Here is a 7517-nt window from a genome sequence, read left to right as displayed (position 1 = left end):
AGTCATAAAAATTAAAATTGATTAAAAGACATTTAGGTTTTGATTTTTTAAGTGTGGTTCTTTAAATATCTTAACTTAGTGATAAGATTTAAAGATTGAAATATTAGGAAACCTACTCTTTACAAGAACCATATCATCTATATCATCATCCATGAAGCCTTATCCCAACTATATAGGATTTGACTACATGAATCATGTTTTATCATTATGTTCTATCTAGTGCCATATTTAAGGTATAGTGCATTGTTTTTGGAAAATGCCTTAACATGAGCACACTTGCAATGGAAAAGTAATCATCTTCCATTTAAGCTTGAGATTAGTGGTGTATGATAAGATCATTGATGATGCACGATCTGGTCGCTCCCACGTGTATTGTGACTTGGATAGAACAATGTTTCAATCTGGCAGAGCCGAGCTGTATGACCCAGCTGATGTCTAGATGTCTAAGCTGAAGTGAGCTGTAGAGAAAGAAGAGTGAGAGTGCCCAGGTAGGTTTTACCCAAGGAGAACATTCCGATGCTTAAGTTAGAAAGGTGGTATGCAAATATTTTGAGTGTGAGAGAGCTTGAGTGTATCAATGCGCATACCTTCCCAAATGGATTCAGAGTCCTTTTATAGTTATCGGGGATTCAGGTGCTTTGGGAAAGGTCTATGAGTCTTTGACGAAGCTGTTTCTGCAATATAAGGTGTGTTATGTGTCATTTAGTAGATCCGCGCAGCGGTTACAAGTCGCCCACTTAAATTGTGGCGTGCGATTCGGTGAGCTACTCCCATGGCCGATGTGTGGCGCATTGTGACACTAGCAAGTGCACTAGCCGTTCAAGTAATAAAGTAGTGAGTGAAGTATCGTTCCCACGAGGATTTAGGAAACAATTATCAATACTAAATTGAACATTTCTTATCTGATCAACAAATAAATCAAAACTCTAATGAAAGCTAAGAAATCCTAAATTAAAATCTATCTAAATCATTGGTCCAATTGCCTTCAATTCAGGTTAGAAGAGTAAGCAGTAAATGTCAATCTCAGAATTCAGCAATCTATCAATTTGGATCATTCGAATGAATCATGATTGAGCCTTGGTTTGATGAAACCCCAAGGTCATGAACAGCCTCTCTCAAGCGCATGTTCATCCTATGCATGAGTGACGGTTCTTCTATCTCTAGCAAGAATCTAATCCCCATGCATGCATTTCTTCAAACACTTCTAAGGCATCAATTCAAATCTGAATTGATCACCAACTGAATTGTGCAAGTTATCTCTAACCTTGCACTCAATTCAGTTCTTGAATAGTAGATCTGAATTCCTAGAGTCTCTCTCAAGCACTCTAGGAATTCCAAGCTGTAGATTAATTCGCCCAATCTGAAATTTGCAGATCTGAATTCTCTTTCAAGCAATTCAGATCTTGCAATCTCAGATCTGAGAATTCAGATCTGAGTTTTGAAGGTTAGTTGGCCGAATTGATCTGCAATCACACCCTTATTCAAGAAACTTCAAGTACAATGCATGATCATTTGAATGAATCAAAAAGAATTAGATTGCTGAACTGAAATTTTACAAGCTGAAATACATCAAGGAAGAATGGAAACAAGGAGAAAGAAGAAAGAACATATAACTAAGAAACTGAATTCAAATCAAAAGAGAATGAAACTACAAATGATTTATTACAAAAAATCTTTGAATCACAATCCCTCAATTCGAACTCACCTTCTTCTTCTAGCTTGCTTGTCTTGAACTTCCTTCAGCCCTTCTTCTTCTTCTTCCTTGCGCTTAGCCTTCTTCTCTTCTCTTCTCTCAAGGTGGCTGAACCTCTAAGAGTGGGAGAGCTTTCCTCTCAAGCAATTGAACAACTTTCTCCCCTCCTAGAGGCCTCCTTATATAGTTTTTCAAGGGGGCTCTTGCCCCTTCTTGAAGCCTCTAGAATGGGGTGTATTACACCCCTCATGAACCTTCTAGAGTGCTCCCTCCTTCTCTTCAAGAAACTCCTAGAAGTTGCCGCCCCTAGCTCCCTTTGGGCTGCTATTTGGGCTACAACTTAGCTTGCTTTTGAGCTCATGTGGGCTACACTCTAGGCTGTTATTTGGGCTAAAAATGGGCCTTCCTTGCTGGGCCGAATTCTCCTCATAGCTAGGCTTTATTTTCTGGGGTTTTCTCAAGGAATTCACTTGCTCTTTTTGGGCCGAAGTGCTCTCTCTTGCTTCCACGACCGGGCTGGACTGAAATTGGTCTTTTTGAACCTTCTTTTCTTGCCTTTTTCCTTCCTTCTCTTGGATTGATTATCCCTGAACCTATTCTTAGCATTAAGCTAAATTAAGGCAAAAATTAATAAAACCGGCATAAAAATCCATGCTAAAGTCCTCAAAAATTATAGATAAATTGTAAGTTCATCAAATACCCCCACACTTAAGCTTTTGCTTGTCCTCAAGCAAAGACATCAGCCATAAACTTAACATTCCCCCCTTCTGTTCTCACCATTTACCTGGTGAACTTTTTAAGATAGAAATGCATTGAGTAGTCGGGGAACTTTTGTAAGTGCTCAACTCTTATTCTTGTAAATTACCAATTAAGATATGTATCAGATCCAAGGAAAGGAGAATATGAATTTCATCATAGTCTAGCCTTCACTCCTAATTCATATATAAATCAGCTCCTTAATTGTCAAGGTTAATAATCAAATTTCACTAAGTTTCACATCTGTAACTGAATCTCAATGAGAGTTCAACTTTAGAGTGCCCCTTTGAACCTCAGCTATCACCACAATTTCTTAATTCTAGGGGTGAGTGCATCTTATGCTCCATCTCACCCTTTTCTTTTCTTTTTTTTTTTTTTTTTTTTCGGTGTGAGTGCATTTTATGCTCCATCTCACACACTTTTCTCTCTCTTTTACTTTTCTTTTTTTTTTTTTTTTTTTTTTGGTGTGAGTGCATCTTATGCTCCATCTCACACTGGTCACTTACTTGAGGTAGGTAAATAGGACTCATGTTCTGAGCTGCTAGTTTTACTATTCAGCTCAAAATAGCGGAGTCAATTTGGGCTTTTGTCCTTCTTTGCAATTATTGAACCTCAAGAATCAACACTTCAGATGTGCACTTAGCTTTCTTGACCATTAACAATGAAATCAAGGGCTTCCATACACATGAAGGAAGTTAGGGCTAGTCATGCTGAAAGGCATATTCAGCTCCCCTTTTCTCTTGCATATATCAAATTGGGTCATTCACAAGAATAAAAACTTAACAAGTACATCAGTCTCCCTCAACTCATTGAATTTCTTCTTAAAAAAAATCATCAAATAAATAGTAATGAACTTGAGGGGTTCCAGTCTTTTTTTGGGTTATGTCATTGCCTGCATATGTGTGTTGGGGTGCATGGTTTCAGCCCTCATACCCTAGCCTCGGGCTCACTCCCCCACACTTAAGATGAACATTGTCCTCAATGTTCGTAGTGTTAGGCAGTAACAATAAAACTAGCAAGAGCATCAACAAGTAATAGGAGGTATTTAGAGGACTTCCCTGAAGATCATTCTTAAATTCTGCAATATGTTGTCGGTGGAAAACTTCTTCTGCTAGAAATCACTTGCAAACTAGAAGAGGAGATCAGTATCTTTATTCAATTAAATTCTAAGAAAAACTAACTAAACTTAAATGCTATGAAAAATAAAAACAAAAAGCAAGTAAGACAGTTTATGACTAAGTATCTGAATTGGGAATTCTCCCAACAGCCTCTTGTTCCCTTGGGTTTACCATGGTGTTACTAGGTAAGGTACCCGGAGCCCTTTCTGAAATCATCTGTGCCAGCTGCCCAACCTGAGTTTCCAAGTTCCTTATCGATGTTTCGTTTTTCTGAAATCTATTTTCCGCACTAGCTATGAACTTGGTCATCAGCTCCTCCAAGTTAGATTTCGGTTCCGGCTGATAGAAGTTTTGGTGGAAAGGCTTAGGTGCATGCTGATTCAGGTGGCCTCTCCATCCGGGGTTATGGGCATGATGGTACTGATTTCCTGGCTGTCTTGTAAAGTTGCCAACAAAGTCTACTTGTTCTGTGGACTGAAAAGTCTGACTGCCAACTTGGAATTCAGTGCTATCATGGCCTCCCCCACACTTATCATACTGTACATGCATAGCTGCCATCTGCATCTCATCAAATTTTTTGCTAAGTGCTCCTATTTGTGCAGAGAGAGCTGTGTATGTATCCACATTATGAAGGCCATGCTGCTTTCTAACTGGTGTCCTTTCTGAATGCCATTGGTAGTTATTGGCTGCCATCTCCTCGATGAGTGCATGGGCAACCTCGGGAGTCTTATTGTTTATGGAGCCCCCAGCTGCTGCATCTAAGATGGTCTTGTTTGAATCGGTCAGACCATTATAAAATGTTTGCACCTGCAGCCAAATCGGAAGGCCATGGTGAGGAACCCTCCTTAGTAGCTCTTTGTAACGTTCCCAGGACTCATAGAGAGATTCCCCCTCTTGCTGGAAAAATGTAGTGATGTCATTCCTCATTTTAGCAGTTTTAGAAGGGGGAAAATATTTAGAGAGAAAACGACTGGCCATTTCATCCCATGTGGCTATAGATCCTGCCGGTAATGAGTTCAACCAAGCTTTGGCTTTATACTTCAAAGAAAATGGGAATAACCTCAGCCGGATGGCATCATCACTTACACCATTGTGTTTGAAGGTGTCACAGATTTCCAAGAAGTTAGCAATATGGGCATTCGGATCCTCATGGGCCATACCACAAAACTGAACCGTATTTTGTATCATTTGGATTATGGCCGGTTTAATTTCGAAGTTATTGGCAGCAATAGTTGGCCTGATAATGCTGGAGACAGTCCCGGTGAGGGTGGGCTTGGCATAATCCATCATAGTTCTTTGTTCAGCCATTTCTTGTGCTTCTTGTCTGACTTGCTTAGCAGCTCTCAAACGGACACGGAGAGTCCGTTCAATCTCCGGGTCGTAAAGGATCTCTTCCAGTTCAGGTCTGCTTGTCATAAACTGTAAAGGTCAAAGCAATAAAAAGGCCAATATTCACAAAAGAAAATAAATAACTAATCCTATTACAACTGAAAATGTAAAGTGAAGTATTGGAATATACAAACCTACATCCTAAAATAAATAAATGCAGCTAACTAAAAGCATATCAACATCTTATTCAATATACAAAATTCAGTAGCAATTTACAAACAGGTCTGAATTCAGTAATCTCTGAGTAGAACAACAGTTTACAAATTCCTCTTCTTTATATTGCTGAAATCAGGGACGGGATTTAATTACACAGATCTAAACTGCTGAGAGCTGAAATCTCAGTAGCTACTGAGAACAGTAATATACAGTTATGAAATCTTAGCAGCTACTGAGGACAGCCAAGTGCGGATCAGCAGTGATTGTGTTCAGGTCTGAGTTTCATATTAAAAGGCTCTTCTGTGCTACTGAAGGTCAATCAATGTACAAATGATTGATAGCAATTCAGACATCAGTTCTATACAAAATTGAGATCAGCTCTGAAATCTCAGAAGCCACTGAGAACAACAATAAATATAATAGCAGCTGCTGATAACAGTACAGTTGTGCTCAGGTCTGATTTCCATATTGGAAGGCTACTAAATATCAGATCTGAGCCCACTGTTTTGATGAGCTATGCATCACCAAACACCAGATGGAGTAGCCATACTAAAACTGAGCAATTCAGCAGGATAACCTACTGATATCAGCAATGAAACATGCTGTATACAGATCTGCACAAAACCAAAATCAATCAGTTAGTAAAAAAAAATCTGAAATCAGACCTGTATTCACCATGGTGTGGCTGCTGGGATCTTATTTTCTTTTTCTTTTCTTTTTCTATTTTTCTTTTCTTTTCTTTTTTTTTTTTTTTTTTTTTAAAGGAAGAAAACTAAAACAAAATACAGCAATGCAACCAAAATCTTTTTGGATGAGTGCAGGTCTGATTGATGAATGCAATTCAGATCTGAACTCATTTTGAGATTTATTTATTTATTTATTTATATATATATATATATTTTTTAGAACCAAAAGAAGAAGAGAAATTTGATTTGCATAAGCTACATTAAAACTGAAACTAAGGATGGAACAATCAAGTATCAAGAGAAGAAACATGGCTCCATCAATGTAGCCCTTGATGGAGTATACACTTATTGGAATGTAGTACACATGGCTGCACACACCCATTCAGATCTGCTAGACTTTCTATTCATGCATAGCTGAAATCAGAGCTATCTATCTTGAAAAAAAAAAAATTTCAAAGATCAGCCTAGGACAATTCACAATGCCAATTTAGTAATGTTAATTGTAATACAAACCTGTTCAAAACCTGCCCTGGTTCAGTCTTGCTGTAGCAGGTCTGCTATAGTAGCCCTGCTATAGGTCTGAACTCTAATAGAAAAAATGGTGTGGAAGTGCCACTTTTCATGAAATCTCTTGAGGCATAAAAAATTCTCAGATTAAATATACTTTTCTTCAACCAAATCAGCTCAGATAGATCGGAGTACAAGTTATTTAATACAGCAAAGTATGCCCTGTATCCTGCTCTGTTCACAACCCCAGTTCAGATCTAGGTGATTGCAGATTCGAATTTTTTTTTTTTTTTTTTTTTTTTAACCATGACTATCCAATTATTTTTGGGAGATAGCAGATTTTTTGTAGGGTGTATTGGGGTGAAGATAACCCCCAATTACCCTTTGAATTTACATCAGTTCAGGACTGAGTTCAAGAGAACTCAGATCTGAACTGTTGCAGATCTGCTACAGCAGAACTCAGATCTGAACTCAGATCTGAGTTCTGATCCGAATCCTTGGTTTCCATGGTTCTTTCTCTCTCTCTCTTTTTTTTTCACTATCTAAATATATATTTTTTTTCTTTTTGCAACGAAAGAAAAGAATAATAAAGGGCTGAGAACAGATATTTTTTTTTCTGAGTATTGCAGTTCTGCTATAGCAGAGTTCAGGTCTGAACTCAAGTCTGAGTTCGGATCTGAAATCTCAATTGCCTTACCTTCAGTTATTGCTACCAAATTGTTTTTGGGGAATAGCAGAAGTGCCCTAGGGTGAATTGGGGTGGTGATGACACTCAATTCCCCTCAAAATTTCATCAGTTCAGGTCTGAGTTCAGAGGAACTCAGATCTGAACTGTTGCAGATCTGCAATAGCAGAATTCAGATCTGAACTCAGATCTGAGTTCTGATCCGAATTCTCAATTGCTCCTCTGGTTGTTCAAAATATCTCCCCCTTTTTTTTTTTCATTTGTTTTTTTTTTCTTTTTGTAATGAAAGAAAAGAATAATAAAATCTGAAACACAAGCAACTCTTTTCGGCTGAGTGCTGCAGATCTGAAATCTGCTGATCTGAGTGCCGAATGCAACTCAGATCTGCAACACTCATGTTTATGTGAATTTTTTCTTTTTTTTTTTTTTTTCTTTTTGAAGGGAACAACATCGATATTGAATAGAAATCAAATATGCCTTTATTAAAATGAAACTGAAACCAGAAAAAGAGAGTAATCTACTTAAGA

General features: G+C 38.0%; 1 non-coding gene across 1 annotated transcript; it reads left to right on the top strand.

Annotated features, from left to right (window-relative positions):
• The first annotated feature begins 4390 nt into the window (after positions 1–4390).
• On the top strand, positions 4391–4497 carry LOC148876228 (small nucleolar RNA R71). The gene has a single exon (XR_016106395.1). It is a non-coding gene; the product is annotated as a small nucleolar RNA R71 (small nucleolar RNA).
• The last annotated feature ends 3020 nt before the right edge of the window (positions 4498–7517 follow it).

This window comes from Nelumbo lutea, chromosome 1, assembly GCF_056320005.1.
Source record: "Nelumbo lutea isolate HS-2025 chromosome 1, American lotus-T2T, whole genome shotgun sequence".
Taxonomy (NCBI): domain Eukaryota; kingdom Viridiplantae; phylum Streptophyta; class Magnoliopsida; order Proteales; family Nelumbonaceae; genus Nelumbo; species Nelumbo lutea.
This window is presented reverse-complemented; position numbering and strand designations above follow the sequence as displayed.